The sequence below is a fragment of the Chiloscyllium plagiosum genome, unplaced genomic scaffold (genome assembly GCF_037043375.1).
Source record: "Chiloscyllium plagiosum isolate Xiang-an unplaced genomic scaffold, Cpla_swu_hap1 HiC_scaffold_2, whole genome shotgun sequence".
Lineage (NCBI taxonomy): Eukaryota > Metazoa > Chordata > Chondrichthyes > Orectolobiformes > Hemiscylliidae > Chiloscyllium > Chiloscyllium plagiosum.
Genome location: NW_028270140.1, coordinates 131900741 through 131919457, shown reverse-complemented (window position 1 = coordinate 131919457; position 18717 = coordinate 131900741). Strand labels below are relative to the sequence as shown.

Genomic DNA, 18717 nt, shown 5'->3' with positions numbered 1-18717 from the left:
GAAGATGATAGGTCAGGGAGGAGGGTGGAGTGGATAGGTGGAAAAGAAGATAGGCAGGTAGGACAAGTCATGGGGACAGTGCTGAGCTGGAAGTTTGGAACTGGGGTGAGGTGGGGGAAGGGGAAATGAGGAAACTGGAAGCAAATGTGGCTGTGGTAGCGAGTCTGTTGTGTTGAAGATGTTGGAACAGAATTTGGAGGCAGATATCAAGCAAGTCCCATTGGGCCAGTCGTACCTGACTCCAGCCTTCTTTGCTGGGGTTAGTTGATTTGGGGATGGATTGACTTATAGTTTTCTGAAGTTATTCGTGAAGAACAAGGCTTATGAAATATGCAGTTTCTGACGGGAAATTGAAAGTGATTTGGGCATTTTAGATGTTTTTCTCTTCTCACTTTGAGGTTGAGCTACCTCTTTTAAATAACCAGAATTACTGACCCAGATGGGGTCAGAAGATCACAATCTGAGAATGTATGAGCAATAAATTCAGCCATGACTAAGATTCCAATTTAAGCTCTTCCTGCCATTTCCAACCAGCTTACTGGCCCCAAGATACCATTTGTAATCCTGATAAATGCCAGGTGTAGATCTTCCATGCATGTAACCAAAATCAGACAGTGCTGCTGGTGTTTCAGGCTCTGTTTTCCTCAGCAAGTTGAAGAAATCCCAGAGTCGGAAAAATGCTGTGACCACACAATTTTCTTGAATTGTCAAAAGTCTTATCGACAAGTTGAACCTGTTTGAAGAATTTGCTGAGATTGACATTACTGAAAATATGAAGGACAGCTTTCTTACATGGCATTTCTTTCAAAACAAATCAGAGCTTGTGTCGTTCAAAGTTCCAAAGGGAAAAAAAAATCAAATGCTGTTTTTAAATGGACTGAACTTCCTTGGCTTCCTGCTGTACTCAAAACTCAATCTAATGCACATATCTGAACAATTTATGATGGGCACACCAACAGAATGCCCAAAGAAATTCAGGCCTCTTAACCTCCAAGTGAGTAGCTAGATTCTCCCCAAAGGCTTCTACTGTCTGATATTACCATTCAATCACATTGCTTAAATGTTAATATTAAGCAACTTGCAGAGTTGCATCAATATTTTATGGTGCAATTGTCCTTGGATACAGCTTTACTTTGGCCTGCTCTGCTGTAAACTAGTTTATAGATTTGTGCAAGTTTCTCAGCACAGGTCCAATTTGGGAAAACTCATGCTATGCCTGCATTACATGCAATTGTATGTGTCAGCCTTTAAAGGTGGAATTTAATGGCCATGTTGATTTCTGAATATACTTTGAGCTGCACGAGATGTCACTAATAAGTACAACAGCTCTTCCAGCTGCCTGAAGTTTATCGTCTGTGCCAAAGTAATTTATTCCAATCGGGATACCGTGAAATTTCCACAAGTCATAGAGAGGGTCAGAGAGATGTACAGCACAGAAACACATGGCCTTACTACTTCTCACTGTTGGAGGTCGAACCACTTTCCTTAGCCCTGATAAGCTTCCAATTAGCACCACTGAAAAGTGCTTCTAGAGGCATAGTGCTCTGGTGATAGCATGATTACCTTCACTGTTATACCATTTGTGGTTAGGATGCCTGCTGGTGTTGTCTTGTCTTAGTTGACACCTTGTGAATGAACAATGGGACAAGATAGTGGTGAGTGATTTTATTTTATTTTGGGTGGCTTTTTGCCCACACCATGGAGTTTGGCCTCAAGATAGACTTGTTGAGGAGGAGAAGACAAGGTCCAGAAATGTCTCTAAGCTTCAGTTTCTTTATGATACTTGACAGCTAAGTACACGGTTTTCAGGGGTTCACCAGGTTCTCATCGGACTGTTCGATTACAGAAAGCCTATTGCATCATCTCTGGTGTCTAATGCTCATCAGCCTACTGCACATGCGTCTCTGCATGTGTTTCTAACATTCACATGGTCAAACTTGAGGCTTCTTCCAAATTCTGTGTGTGCTCACTTTCACCTTTACCTCCGCCCACATAGTTCTATTTATACCCATTGAGGAGAAGCTCCGAATATCATTGCTCCAGGATCCTAGAGCAGAGAATTAATGAGAAATAATATAGAATTATGGCAGAATTTGAGGACATGAAGTGATGCTAACAATGATCAGTCCCAGCAGAAATGTGCACTGATGCTTTTTGAAGTTGCTTTCAGTGAATTGAGGTCAAATACCAGTGACGTATTTCTTTTGCAACCCTGCCGTGCTTTTGAAGTGATTTATTCCACTCACCTTGTTCTGCTAAATTATGCATTTGACACAGGGTGTGCTTTCCTCTGAGACATAAGTAGAAACCTATGAGGAAAAGGGAGGACTCTATATCAGAACAAGGTTCGATTAATATCACAAAAAAAGGAAGTCAGCACTTAGGAATGGCTGAAGGAAACATGAATATTTCTCATTTTGGACCATGTGTAACTAGCATAGGTTTTGTATAACTAGAGTAGATTTTACAAACTTTGAAGTAGTTAATCCCGTGAGCTATGCAGATCTCTGCACTAAATTCTTGAGACTCACCCCACCTGCACTAAACTCTATGAACTAGATGAAAGGAACCAGTTTACTCTTACACTTTAAAACTATGTTATATAGTGGGAGAAAGTGAGGACTGCAGATGCTGGAGATCAGTGCTGAAAATGTGTTGCTGGAAAAGCGCAGCAGGTCAGGCAGCATCCAAGGAGCAGGAGAATCGACATTCCTGAAGAAGGGCTTATGCCCGAAATGTCGATTCTCCTGCTCCTTGGATGCTGCCTGACCTGCTGCGCTTTTCCAGCAACACATTTTCGGCTATGTTATATAGTGCACTTGTACTGGTTTCCAAACTCCTTGCAGATAAACTGATTCCCTCTGGATTGAACCAAATGCATAATTGAAACGTTTTGATGTAGCAGAGGCTGGTGTTAAAGGAAGGACTTTGCAGAGTGATAAAGCAACACATACGCTTTTTCCCCACCACAACACCCCTGCCCCACCAAAATAATCATCTAAAAATGCTGTTGATGTGGGAATCAGTAACATATGTTGGTTTTGCCAGTGATGCTCACGTGACAAAAGGCCATGTTTTTAAAAAAAACATATGCGGACACACACGCCGCTCACGCTCGGCCATTGCAGCTAAAGGGATCAAGGGGTATGGAGACGAAACGGGAATGGGAGACTGAAATTGTATTATCAGCCATGGTGGTGCAGGCTTGACGGGCCGAATGGTTTATTCCAGCAATTGTCTCTGTTTGTATTTCTCTCTCCCCCTCCCTCTCTCCCGCCATCTCTCTCTCTCTCTCTCTCTCACTCACACTCACACTCACACTCACACTCACACTCACACTCACACACACACACACACACACACACACACAGACACAGACAGGCTTAGGAAGATATTAGACATCATTCCTGAATATGATTCCACCTCCCCTATCCCCCAGCCCATGGTCTGAACTAATAGAAATAATCATCTTGCTGAACTTTTCCACCTTTCAATTCTTAGAAACCTCAAAATTAAGTCATTTCCAGAAGTAATGAACACTTAGAGGGTGTAATTTTGACTTTTGTAAAGCAGGTAATTTCAGATCAGCCATCTATTATTCATCACCCATTACTTTTATTACCAAAGGTCATGTGCAATCATCCTGAGTCAAAATTGCCTATAATATAGTTATGTAACATTTTCCCATTTGTCTTAAAATTGGCTTTATATCATGTGATTCTCGACTTCTGGGCAATTCGGGACTGGCAACCAGCGACAGCCATGAGCCCATGAATATCAGTGGGTTAAACAGAAGATGAAAAGTAGTGCAAAAACTATAAATGTCCGAGCGTTAATTTCCCGACTGTGTCTTGCAGTTTTTAATGAGCGGCATGAGCAGTTGAACAATTTGGGAAGCATTAACTCAGGCAACCGTGAATTCTACACCATTTTCCTTCAATGATTAAAAAATCATGGACTGTGATCCCAACATATTTTGATATGCACTGTTAGTGTCTGCTCCGAGAGTGGATGAACAGAGCATTGACACTGTTTACCAAAGTAAAATGCTGCAGATGCTGGAAAACTGATGAAGAGCAAATACAGGAAACACTCAGCGGTTCAGGTAGCATCACTGGAGAAACAAATTCAATTGCTACTTACAGATTGATAACATTTGTTGTGCTTTCCTGATCTATGACCAATGATTTTAACTCGTCCCAAAGATCTGCAAGACACTTCGGCTCATTTCAGAGGCCAGTTTAGAGTTCATCAATTTCCTGTGGATCGGGAGTCACGTATAGGCCAGAGCAGGCAAGACTGTAAAATTAAGAACAGAAGTAAACAGCTGGGCCCACCAAGTCTGCTCTACCAATCAATGAGATCGTGGCTGATCTGATAGTCCTCAAATAGACTTTCCATTCTTTTCCTCCTATCCCTTGATTCCTATCACTGATTATAAAATCTGTCTATCTCAGCCTTGAATATTCTTGCTGACCCAGCCTCAACTGCCACCTGCGTTTAAAGCATTGCACAGATTCACAACTTGCTAAAAAAGGAATTCTTCCTCCTCTCTGTCTGAATTGGGGGATCCCTAACTCTGAGATTGTGCACTTCAGCCCAAGTCCCACAAGAGGCAGCAACCCCTGAGCATCTACCCTGTCAAGCTGCCTAAGAACCTTATTGGTTTCACTGCATGTCCTCATGATTGTAAATTCCAGTGATACAAGGCCAACCTACCCACTTCTCCTCATCAGAAGATCCCGACATGCCCAGAATCAATTTAACGAATCTTTGTCTGAACTGTCCAATACCATTGTACCGTTCCTTAAGGGGGGCAAAACCGTTCACAGCATTCTAAATGTGGCCTAACGAGTACATTGTATATTCCAAGCAAGATCTCCGTATTTTATCATTCCAACATTCTCATTGTCCTCCCTCTTACCTGCTGAATTTTGAGGCTAACTTTTTGGGATTTATGCACGAGGATCCCCAAATCCCTCTGCTATCTTTCCACATTTAAATACTAGCCATCTCCTCTATTCTTCCTGCCAAAGTGCGAAACCTCTCATATTTCAACATTATATTCCATACCAAGGTTTTCACCCACATGTTTTGTGTCGATGTCAATAGGCAAGCCTTGTGTCAGCACTTGCCTTCCCACCTAGTTTTGTGTTATCGCCAGACATGGTTCCATAGGTGTTGGTACCTCTGATCCCTGAGGCACTGCACAATCCTGGAAATGCTGCTGCTTATCTCAATTTTCTATATTCTATTCATTAGCCAGTCTCTGTTAATGCTCATGTGACTCTCATATCTCATCACATGGCTCTTACCTTTCCAAGTAACCTGATATGCAGTACCTTAACAAATAGCTTTTGAAAATCCACATAAAACAAAGGCAGAGTAAGGACACCAGTGAACCAAATTAATTTTGTGGTGGCTTCATGATCATGTTAATGAAACTAAATCTAAGAAACCATAAAAATGTTACAGCCCCAGAAATGCTGTTCAGCCCATCATGTGTTGCCGACTATGTAAACTAGTCGCCCAAACTGTTCCTACTTGGCATCCCCTCAACAGTAGCCTTGCAGGTTACAGCCTCCAGACAGCGTAGTAAATTGCAGACAATGACTACCAACCTTTCTGATGCCCTTTCTGACCTAACCCTAACTCTAACTCTAATCACCATGAAGTCGTGCTCTTAGTTAATTGACTTCTCTGTCAGAATTAATGGGTCCTCCCTGTCCACTGTATCCAGGCCCGTCATATTTTTACACCTCAATTAAATTAACTCTTGGCCTCTCCTTTTTGAAAAAAAAACACCCGAGCCTGTCCAATCCTTTCTCATTGCTGCAATTTTTAAAGCCCTGGCAAGATTCTTGTAAATTTCCTTTGCATACCAGAGAGTCAAGGGGCAGAGGAGAGTTGAAGTGGTCATCATTAAGGAAAAGGCGTTTGGGAAGCTGATAGGTCTGAATTGGATAAGTCACCTTGACCAGATGAATTACACCTCAGCATTCTGAAGGAGATCGCTGAGGAGATTGTAGAGACATCGGTGGTGACCTTTCAGGAGTCCCTGGAGTCAGGGAGTGTCCCATAGGACTCAGAAATGGCTAATGCAACACCCCTGTTTAAGAAGTGGGAGAAACAATAGCCCACTTAGCTTGACCCCAGTTGTTGGAAGGGTTTCCAAGTCCATTATTAAAGGTGAGATTGCAGAATATTTAGAAGTGCATGGTATAATAAGACTGAGTCAGCACGGCTTCATCAGGGGGAGGTCATGCCTGACAAATCCAATTCAGCTTTTGAGGAGGTAATAAGCAAGTTAGACAAAGGAGAGCCAATGGACATGATCTGTTTGGATTTCCAGAAGACCTTTGACAAGGTCCTGCATAGGGTAGCTGTAAAAGAAGATAAGAGGCGATAGTGTTAGGTGCAAGGTACTGGCATGGATAGAGGATTGCCTAATTGGCAAAAGGTAGATAGATCAGGATAAAAGGGTCTTTTTTCAGGATGGCAGCCAGTGACCGGTGGAATCAGTGGGTTAGCATTGGGGCTACAACTATTCTTGTTATACAATAATGATCTGGACAAAGGAACTCACAGCACTGTCGCTAAGCTTACAGATGACGCAAACATAGATGGAGGCACAGTTAGTGTTGAGGAAGTAGAGAGGCTGCAGAAGGACTTGGAAATGGTAGGACAGTGGGCAAAGAAGCAGCAGATGAATACCATGTGGGAAAATGTCAGGTTATGCACTTTGGTAAGAAGAATAAAGACATAGACTAATTTTTAAATGGTGAAAGGCTTCAGAAATCTGAAGCAAAGGGACTTGGCATTCTCATAAGGTTAAAATGCTGGTTCACTCGGCAGTTAGGAGGGCAAATGCAATGCTAACATTCATTTCAAGAAGGCTAGAGTATAAGAGCAGAGATATACTGCTGAACCTGTATAAGTTTCTGGTCAGATTATATTTGGAATATTGTGAGCAGTTTTGGGTCCCATATCTAAGAAAGGGTGTGCTGGCATTGGAAGGGGTTCAGAAGAGATTTACAAGGTTAATCCCGGGAATAAAGGGCTTATTATGTGAGTAGCAGTTGAGGACTTGTTGGAGTTTAACAGGATGAGGAGGATCTCATTGAAACTTACAGAATACTGAGATAGGGTGAACATGGAGAAGATGTTTTTACTGATAGGTTCTGGATGAGAATGGTCATCCATTGGTAATGCTGTAACCAAGTAATTCAAAGGCCTTGATAAATACTCCAGAGATGCAAGTTCACCATGGCAGCTTGGGGAATTCCAAGTATTCAGCGGGGCATAGCCTCAGAGTGAAGGAATGACCACTTAGAACTGAGATGAGTAATTTCTTCAACCGGTGAGAGGTTAATTGGTGGAACTCATTGTCACAGGAGGTTGTGGAGGCCAAGTCAGTGAGTATATGAAGACAGAGCTCGATATGTTCTTGATTAGTAGGGGGAGTTAGTTATGGGGAAAAGGCAGGAGAATGTAGTTGAGAATCCTGTCAGACATGATCGAATAGTGGAGCAGACCAGATGGGCCGAATGGCCTAATTCTGCTCCTATACCTTTGGTCTTATCTACTGCAAAGCAATTATATCTTTCCTGTAATGTGATGACCAGAACTGTGCACAGAACTCCAGCTGTAGCCTAACCATTGTTTTATTTTGTTCCAGCATTGCAACCTGCTATTGCATTTAACACCTTGCCCACTGATGGAAAACATCTCATAAGCCTTTTTTACCACTCTATCGCCCTATCGTTCCATCTTCAGGAATCTGTGGAAATCACAACTTCTACCTTTTTCAGTAGTCTCCCAGTTATTTTACATTTCCTTGTTTTGGTTGTCCTTCTAAAATACAGAACTTTGCACCTCTCTGAATTGAATTCTATTTGCTACTTTTCTGCCCACTCAAGCAAGCAATTGATATTTTCCTGCAGTTGATAGCCATCCTCTTTAATATCAACTACATGGCCAATGTTTGTAACATTTCCATATTTCCCAATCTTGCCTGTCACAATCTTGTTCTAGATTTATTAAATCATTTAAATTCCCCAGCTGCCATTGTACGATATATGAACTTGCATCTTTGGAGTATTTATCAAGGACTTTGGATTACTTGGCCCGTAGCATTACCAGTTAATGACCATTCTCATCCAGAACCTAACTTATGGATGTGTCCCTTTCTCATCTGCCTTCCTTGATCGAGTCATCAGTTAAAATGGCAGTCAAAATAAAATGAGTTCTCTAAGGTATTCAAAGAAAACTGCTACTGGCTTTGGGCACACATCCTTTCCTGCTCAGATAAGCATATTAAAATTACAGACAGTAGAAACAGAGCAGAATATTGATAGCTTAGTCACAATCAATTTTAACTGACTGCCCACTCAGTTTCTGCACTGTTGCTCAGGTTAAAATCATTCCAGTAATTCTTCTGGTTTTACTCTACGATTTATGTTTCTCTTGACGATCAATGGAAAGGATTTTTCTTTTATTGTTTACCTTAGTCTGCATGTAACCAATATATCTCACAATTACATGAATGGATTCAATAAACTAGAGAAATAGATAAGAGTATGGCTCAATAAAGAACTAATTAGTCGCTGTCAAAATGTAGTTTTAGGTTCTGAAATCTTTCAAAGGATCAGTTCATTTTGGTAGATGGGGAGAATTGATGTTTTTTTAAAGTTGTCTTCTGCAATAGAAAATGTGTCACAAATGTGAGTAGAGTTTTCAGAGCAGGTTGTTGGATGTTGTTTGTCCTGAAGTCATCTTAGTGAGGTGGATACTCTGAATAATAAATAGAGTTCTTGGTTGTGCTTTGTGTAGTTACAAAGCATCAACCAGTCAAGGCATTATTGAACTTAGCATTGTGTTCACATAACATGGCCGAGCTATGTGTCACCTATGGAGTACTGTTCTCCCTGATTTTGAACAAGGTTTGAAGTTACTTCTCCTTTGCTGTGTTTGCGCTCTCTCAGCCTTTTCAGGCTGCAGCTGCTGTAGAGAGAGCCATCCATCGCCTCACCTCACATTTTATAATATATGATTTGTTTACAGCGAAGCTTGAATGGCCGTCTGATAAACTGAGTGTAGTCTGTGCAAGTAGCCTCAAATTAAACCAGGCACAGCCGTAAAAAGGTATTGGCCAGATACATCGCAGCCCCATTAAAAGAGTGAGCTATGAAGGATGTAATTTCAGTTCTTCCATGAAATATTAATCAAAAGCTTTTGTAATAACAGCCACTGATGGGCGCCCCATGACAGTATGACATTGAAAAATAGTGAGCAAAGTATACGCTTTGTAATCAGGTTGCTGCTGTCCATAGAAATCTGAAATCTTTTAGCTGCTCTATAACTTTCACTTTGTATTCCTTTTGGCTCGAGCTGTGATCTGCTCGATATAGCATCTGTACCTCACGCATTAAGTGGCCAAGTAGAGCATAATCAATCACCGAGCCTCTTGTTCCCAGTCCTCCCCTTAACTATGGTCATTGAGCTCTGTACAGAGACTGTGCAAGATTTTGCAGTTAAAAATAAAAAGAAAGTACAGCTCCTCTCCACCTCCTAATAAATTGCTCTTTTTATGCGGTTGACATGCCTCTTGTCTCCTCTGAACTATAACTGCAGCTCACACGGGGTTACCGCAGGACACAAAGTAATAGCATTTTTTTTGCTGGCTTTCACTGGGATGCCACGTGGTAGTATTCAATAATAGATAACAATTGGATCGGTCAGCGGGATGTGCTCCCTGTTTCATTGCTTTATGCACTTCCCAATCATGACCCTGTCTGCAAAATTACTTTTTATTTAAAATCCATAATTCGTAGCTTGAAAAAAGAAACATTTGAAGAACGTGTTCATGGTAAGACAAACACATTTACCTGTGTTTTTCTTTCAGTGGTAGTTTGTCTTCCATTCACTAAGAGAACTGGGGTAAAATCTAAATTGGGTAGAATCTCCCCAGGCCTTCAATGATGTAGGATATAGCGAGGATTGTGGGAGAATTGCTTGAAGAGTTGAGTGAGACCTTTCTTGACAACAAGTTACCTTTGTGAACTAAATTTCAGGCCATCAAAATAAGATTCTCATCAGTGAACAGTGAGAGGCTGTTAGTATGGATTATCATTCATTATCACCTCATTATTACTTAACCTCTCCTCATTAGTATGCACTCTCTTCAACCACTTGCCAGTCAGGATCTCGACACTAAGACATGGAAATCAGAACAGGTATCTGGTGACAACCAAAACAGAAATTGCTGGAAAAGCTCAGCAGGTCTGGCAGCATCAAGGGAAGAAATCAAATTTAATGAGTAGTGACCTTTCCTCAGAGCTGGTACCTGGTGACTCCAGCTTGCTGCTTACTTCTCGAGACCTGCACCTGAGTATCTGGCACTGACATCCGAGGGCACACTCCCTGGGAACAGTTGCATGTGCCCCCCCACGTCCACGGACGGTAGGATTCAATATTGGCCAGTCCATTTGGACCAGCACAGCACATCTCCAATCCATGTATGGGTGTATTTCTGCAGTGTCATGGTGAATTTTCAAGCACCAGTAGTGGAATGTACACTAAGCACAGGGCACTGTACCCAGCTCACATATTAGGACCAGGCTGCATCTCAGGGCTGCTCATTTGGTTTCCTAACCTTCACTTGCCTGACATCTAGCTCAGTGCTCAGAACATTACACTTTTATTTGCCTTGCAAGGAAGGACTGAGTGAGGTGGAAATGGAGGGCACAGCTCTGACAGGGAAAAGTGGTGAGGTATCCTTGAGCAGTTGAATAGGAGGTAACAAGCTGTGCAGGGCTGGTGGTGTATGGGAATTGGGTGGGTGAGAGCGATTGAGGGAACATCATGCAGAGCATGAGGCGTGATGGGAGGTGGGTGCAGTAGCAGAGAATAGTGAGTGTGAGGGAGCAAAGAGAGGTTACCAGAGTAGAGAAGGTCATTGGTCTTCTTTCATACTGCTGGGCATTCCTCCAAATGCTGAGACCACACTAACATGGGCAGCAACCTCAGACCTGACAGGCGGGATCTGTTGTTGTGGCCTGCTTGGGAATACTTCCAGATGAGAATCGAAGTAGCATTGGACAAGAGAGGCACCATGGGGGAGGGCGTGATGGATATTTAATAGCATGAGTTTGGGATGAAAACAAGAGAAAACTTGTGACGCCTCAAGGGGAGAAACCCTCTATAAAACACAATAAAAGCAGCACTTTGCCACAATATGGTAAGATTCGGTCTTCTCCATAGCAAGACAGTTGGTTCAATCGTGTCTTGCATTCAGCTGCCGTTATCATATGATACCAAGCTAAAGAAGCACTCAGCAGTTCACTGTTTAGGAATTGGTCTTGGGAATCATTCCAATAGTCCACATGTAATGAATGGTGTGACACTTGGAGACCACTCAAATAGAAACCTTTGACTGTCATGAGTACTTCCTGCTCATCAAGACGCAGGATTTACAATCCCCAAAATAAAGTCCGAGAAAATCCACTTCTGCATTTCTACTTTTAAAGGGTAAATTCTCAGGATAACAGATCTGCCTTTCACACCTGGAATTCATTCTCACAATCCAATACAGACATTCTAAAGCACCTTTGGAAAGCCGGCTCCTGGTCATATCTGTTTCATCAGTGGGGAAGAAGGTTCCGGAAGCAAGTCAGATCCAAATGGTGGGAACCCAGCCAGATGAGACATGACGAGGTTTTGCACTCCTCAATATTGGAACATTTACTGTGAGAGTCAGCTCATGCTGTTCTGTTGTCTCTCATAGCTACCTGAGGGAGTGATTGGGGTAAGAGAAGATTGCAGTCGGAAATATGAAACAGAAAGGAAAGTTGTGAGAGAGAAAACATCATATTCACTTTTTATTTTGCATTGTTTGCATTTTGTAAGAAATATCATCTTAGTCTGAACAGCTTACTGTGCAACTGGGCCACCATTTTCTGTCAGCTTCATGGTGAGATAAATAACAGTTGCTAAAGTTTTGTAAAAGTGTACTGCAACTTCAGGCAAGGCGTAGGTGCACGGTTGAGCCCAACTATCTAAAATATGAAGCTGTGTGGCATTAACATTTTGACAACAGCTTTCTGTTATCTATCTCACCACTGACAGCTACTAAATAATGTTGTTTCTGTGTTTGCACAATAGATACAAGGTGAAGTAAAGCTAGGTCTTGTGCATGTCAGATTAATTGCCAGTTTAGTCGTGTGCTAACTGATAGTTGCTATAAATTAACCTCCATGAAAATGAGCTAGTATCCATCGGAAGTCACATTTCTTCAGCTTTTAATTGCTGTTGGGAATTTCACATGTGACTTTGGGCTGGTTGGGGAAATAGCCTGGCTCAACAGGCCAATCTCCATGGGAACAGCCCCACAATGAGCAATCTTTCCTCCAGAGGGCAGGGTCATCATTGAGTCAGGGCTGCCACCTCCGGAGGCAGTTTGGAGGCAGTCACTCAGTTGGTGTGTGCCCACTCAGCTGCTTCCACACCTCCTTCAGTTCACTAAGATGTTGGCCAAGCTCTATAAAAGGCTGTTATGGCCCTCGCCCTTCACTGGCACTGAAGGCTCGTCCATATCTCAACTCTATACCATCTCATTCAACTCCCATGCCAGTCCACAGCCATTTTTCTATTTTCCACTATGAATGGATCTTAGGAAATATTTTGAAATAATTAAATTAGCTTCTAACAATCTAACAGAGCCCTCACTCATACACAATACAGAAAGAAACTCCGAGCGATAAAACCCATTCAACAATTTTTAATTCCCTTGCGTGGCCCATCTGTTCAAATCATAAAAACATTTCATTGAGCAACCGCATCAGAAACTGTTAATTCTTTAGTAGCCTATTAAAACGTGAATCAAAACGTGAATTAAGGCACTCTGTTAGATAAGTGCTTCTGCACATTTGAAACTCAAGCAAGCATTAATCAGCTGCAATAACAACACGTGAGAAATGTCAATAATGAAATCTATTGAAATCACAGAAGTAGATGGTCACATTTTCCTTAAGTTACACCAGATCACCTATCAATGTAAACAGTGCAGCAGTCAGCGTTTTTAACTTTGATTGAAAGGTGCAGTCTGATTGATTGATTGTTTTTAACATGTACAGCCAGGTATTTGAATATCTCCAGATATTAACACTTAAACAGACCTTAATGATATTAAAAACCAGTTACACCTCCTTCATTCATTTCTGCCAGCCTGGGTTAAGGCCTTGGGATCAGCCGTTTGGACTGAGGACTCAATTCAAATGGCCCTGTTCATTATAGCTGTCTTACCTGAGTGATCTACACCCCAGCTCTGCCCTCTCAGGCAAAAATAGGATATCGCAGACAGGGCAGAAATCCAAAACCCCACATCCAGGTCCCACCCACTGGTTTTCAAGGCCTGTGATGTCAACCCAACATCAGAAAAATACAGACTTTACTTTCAATCTAAATTTCTCTCTTGTTATGTTTATTTCAGTCTTTCTTTCCCTCCTTTATAGTCTAGATTTTCAGAAAAGGAGATGAGTGGGAGCAAGGCAGACCTGATAACCAGAATCACAGTCACCAGTTTCCCAACTATACCCCCACCTGCAGGAACATTTTCCAGAGGGTGTGAGGGGAATCCATAGAGGATGGGGAGCAGGCAGTAGGTCTGACTACACATGGTTGGTAATTAGTCCAGCTTACTGTGAGGCATTTAAAATGATAGTTCAAGAGGAATGATGAGAATTTTACCCATCAGCCTCGAGGTCCCACAGGAAGCAGGGTCCAGCTGAAACGCTAGTATGTAGCTGGCTGGAAGCAGACGGAGGGTTCTAGAACCCAAGGCAGACCTATGGGTTAGGGGGAGGTGATGGCCTCGTAGTATTATAACTGGACTGTTAATCCAGTCCAGTTATAATACCACGAGGCCATCACCTCCAGAGACCCAGGTGAAGTTCTGAGGACCTGGGTTTGAATCCTGCCAGGACAGATGGTGGAATTTAAATTCTGGAATAAAATTCTGGTGGAATAAAATCTGGAATTAGGAGTCTAATGATAACCCCATGAATCCATTGCTGATTGTCAGGAAAAATCCATCTGGATCCCCTTCAGGGAAGGAAACTGCCATCCTTACCTGATCTGGCCTACAGGTATGAGGTATGGTTAGTAAGTTTGTAGATGACACCAGTGTTGGAGATGTAGTGGACAGCAAAGAAGATTCCCTCAGAATACAATGGGATCTTGATCAGATGGGCAAATAGGCTGAGGAGTGTCAAATGGAGTTTGATTCAGATAAATCTGAGGTGCTGCATTTTGGGAAAGCAAATCAGGGCAGGACTTATACACTGAATGGTAAGGTCCTGGGGAGGGTTGCTGAACAAAGACACCTTGGAATGCAGGTTCATAACTCCTTGAGTCTCAGGTAGACAGGATACTGAAGAAGGCATTTGGTATGCTTGCTTTTATTGGTCAGTGCATTGAGTAAAGGAGTTAGGAGGTCATGTTGCCGCTGTGCAGGGGATTGGTTAGGACACAATTGCAATTCTGGTCTCCTTCCTATCAAAAGGATGTTGTGAAATTTGAAAGGGTTCAGAAAAGGTTTACAAGGATGTTGCCAGGGTTGGAGGATTTGAGCTATAGGGAGAGGCGGAATAGGCTGGGGATTTTTTTCCCTGGAGCGTCGGAGGCTGAGGGGTGACCTTATAGAGGTTTATAAAATCATGAGCGGCATAGATAGGGTAAATAGTTAAGATCTTTTTCCCAGGGTAGGGGAGTCCAAAACTAAAGGACATAGGTTTAGGGTGAGAGGGGAAAGATATAAAAAGGACCTAAGGGGCAACCTTTTTACACAGAGGATGGTGCATGTATGGAATGAGCTGCTGAGGTGGTGGTGGGGGCTAATTCCAAATTTTATTCCACCAGAATTTTATTCCAGAATTTAAATTCCACCATCTGTCCTGGCAGGATTCAAACCCAGGTCCCCAGAACTTCACCTGGGTCTCTGGATTAACAGCTGAAAATGTGTTGCTGGAAAAGCACAGCAGGTCAGGCAGCATCCAAGGAGCAGGAGAATCGACGTTTCGGGCATGAGCCCTTCTTCGGGCTCATGCCCGAAACATCGATTCTCCTGCTCCTTGGATGCTGCCTGACCTGCTGTGCTTGTCGAGCAACACATTTTCAGCTCTGATCTCCAGCATCTGCAGTCCTCACTTTCTCTCTGGATTAACAGTTCATTTACAATATTTGAAAGGCGTATGGATGGGTATATGAGGGATATGGGCCAAATAGGACTACATTTATTTTGGATATCTGGTTGCATGGACGAGTTAGACCAAAGGGTCTTTTTCCATGTTGTACATCTCTATGATATATAAGTCCAGAACCTCAGAAATGTGATTGACTCTTAGCTGCCCTCTGGGTAATGAATGCTGGCCCAGCCAACAATGCCTTCATCCTGTGAATGAGAAAAAAAAAGCCCTCCCTGCTGATCTGCAGGTGGGAGCAGCCAAGGACCACTCTGTAGGATGGCAGCCTGACCTATGCTCTTTGATCTACCATCTTAAGCAGTCTGATAGCACGTACAGCCTCGCTCCATGGGGAATGATTTGCACTGTCATGTATGTTTGAATTATTTAACCATGGACTTAATACACTGGCTGTGCCTCTCGGCATCACGTTTTAAGAAGGATATGAAGATATTGTGGAAAGTGCGGAAAGCATTTAGCACCCTTGCTTTCATTGCTCAGATCTTTGAGTAAAGGAGTTGGGATGTCATATTGAGGTTCTACAAGAAGTTGGTGGGCCTCTTCTGAAGTACTCTGTGCAGTTCGGGTCTCCCTGCTATAGGAAGGATATTACTAAATTGAACAGGATTCAGAAAAGATTGACCAGGATGTTGCCGGGGATGGAGGGTTTGTCTTATTAAAATAGACTGGATGGGCTGAGATTTTTTTCACTGGAGCATAGGAAGTTGAGAGGTGACCTTGCAGAGGTTTATAAAATCATGAGGGGCATAGATAAGGGGAAGAGCAAGGGTCTTTTCCCTCAGGTGGAGGAGTTCAAACATCGGGACATGTTTTAAGATAACAGGAGAAAGTTTTCGAAAGGACATGAAAAGCAACTTTCTCACACAGAGTGTAATTCATGCATGGAATGAACTGCCAGAGCAGTAGTGGATACAGGTACAATTACAAAGTTTAAAAGACAGTTGTCTAAGTACATGAATAAGAAAGGTTTGGAGGGATGTAGGCCAAACAGCGTAGGCAAGTGGGACTAGGTTAGTTTGGGAACATGGTCGGCATGGACTGGTTGGACCGAAGGGTCTGTTTCCGTGTTGTATGACTCTGTGAATGGTCGCAGAGATGAGGAACTTCAGATACATATTTATGTTTGAGAAATTAGGATTGTTCTCCTTGGAGAAGTGAAGTTTGAGAGGAGATTTGATCGGGGTATTCAAATCGCAAGGGATCTGTACACTCTAGATAATAAGAATCTCTTACTATTCATGGAAGGGTCAAGAGCCAGAGGGCACAGATTTTAGGGAATCGCCAAAGGATGAAGAAAGTTCTCTTGCCTCGGGAGTGGTTAGGACTTGGCCTGGTGTGGACTGGAGGCAGTGTTGTTTGAGGTTTTCAAAAGGGGATTGGATCATGATCTGAAAAGGGAAGATTTGCAGGGCCGTAGGAGAGTGGCACTTGATGAATTGCTCCCTCAGATATCCAGCAAAGACCGAACTGGCTGAATGGCTTCCTTTTCAGCTGTGACCCTGCCATGATTCTATCAGTTTCCAAGGCTTATGAATGGGTTCCAGTAATTTCCAATGTTCATTGCATATCCTGCCAGCTTTCTGCTTCCATACATTCAGCAGACAGTATTGATGGAACAGAAAGAAAACCCAATAATACCTTTCAAAACAATGGCAGACAGTTATCAACCAGGAGAAAGTGAAGACTGCAGATGCTGGAGATCAGAAGGGCTTACGCCCGAAACGTCGATTCTCCTGCTCCTTGGATGCTGCCTGACCTGCTGCGCTTTTCCAGCAACACATTTTTCAGCAGACAGTTATCATCAACATCAGTACATCAACAAATTGTGCTTGTGGTGTGCTTTGATGTACAAAGGCCAGACATTTCTTAAGCAGATACTTTAGTCTGATAGACTTTTTGTTGCAAGACAGTTTTATTGGGTCTCTTCTCACCTAAATATCAACATAGCTGTGCTCCACAAGTGGTGCGTCATGCTGATGAACTGATGTTTCGGCATCGCCAAATGTTGGTCGGGGTACTGAATGCAAGATAAGAGTTACAAGATTGACAGTCCCTTTCAGACCCCAGTCCAGCTCCCACTCTGTTACCTTAGCAGGGTGTAGACAGGCTGTCTATTCCTAATCACCTTTGCACTGGGCTTTGCACTGCTGCCTAAGATGGATTCACCCTCGCTACAAAGATGCAAGAATTCACGCTGTGATTTAAAATTAAAACTGCCATCATTTCTGTAGTTGGAAATCTGATATTTCCACCTCAGCTGCTGTTTTGTTCACAGTAAAAGTGTGAATGCCTGGATTGTAAAATCTGTCCAGCGGGCAACAAATGTTTTGAATGTAGAGTGAACTTAACATAGCAACAGCAAGTCTGGAATGTGCTATTTCAGGAAGTGAGCCAACGTACAGACCCTCTCATTGATAGTGTCCTTTTAAAGTTGTGTAGAGAAATGAGACCTCAAGCGAAGCCTCTCTTGGCAGCTAGTGGCGTATTAAACAAGAGGCAGCCGTGTAAGTAATGGAGACACCACTAACTGCTCGGAGGAGGTTTCCCAGTTCCAGGACGGGTGTCCCTGCGTGTGCCTCCTGCAAAGTCAGAAAACTGTGAGTGAGAGTTGAGGAAAAGGGTAGCCTAATGGATTTAATGGTCATTAGATACATGATGTTTTGAGTGCAATAATCAGCGTGTGCTACAGTCTGTAAAATGGGCGCGAAAGAACATCTGCTCCATAGAATGGGTTTCTGCCAACTGGAGTGTGCGTGTGTGGAATACCTCTGCTCGCACTGTGAAATGTGTTCTATTGCAATACAATGCAGGCAGCACGAACGTGTGCTCAACAAGCGAATGCCCCGCAAGTTGCCAAAACTGTTTCAATGCTTTTTACTCAGTACACGTGGGAAACGTCTGTCTTCGCTGCCCTACTTGGCTCGGTCCCACACAGGTTCACCATCCAACATAAGGGAATGTGATTTACATTTTCACAGTTCCTTTTTACTTCAATTTATCCATTTCAGCTTTTTCTTTTGTTTAAAACTCAAGCCTTTCAACCTCTTCAAGCAAAATGGCTTGGAGGAGATGCGAAGTATGAATGTGCCAAAGAATGTGATTACCATCAGTGGAGGTGCAGAGTCTTTCATTACAGTTGCCAGTCCAAACACTGCTTTAAGGACCAGGCCTCTGCATCTCCTTCGAAAACCACTTCGAAAAACAAATACTGGTGCAGTACAAGGATATCTGACTGGGTTCCACAGCAATTGGGGTTAAGAGTACCGTTGGCAGGCAGAGAGGTGAAAACCTCTTGACAAAGCATGTGCTCACAATTCAAAATGCACTTCCTTCAAGGGGTGGAAGCATAGAGTCATTTGGCACAGAACCAGACCCATTGGCCCAACTAATCCATGCCGACCAGGTTTCTTAAATTGAACTCGCCCCACTTGCCTGTATTTGGCCCATATCCCTCTAA

At 42.8% G+C, this 18717-nt stretch overlaps 1 protein-coding gene across 20 annotated transcripts in view; it reads left to right on the top strand.

Annotated features, from left to right (window-relative positions):
* The window catches only part of LOC122557375 (teneurin-3), a 2678940-nt gene that overhangs the window by 2412056 nt on the left and 248167 nt on the right, over positions 1-18717 (top strand). The window lies entirely within an intron of this gene.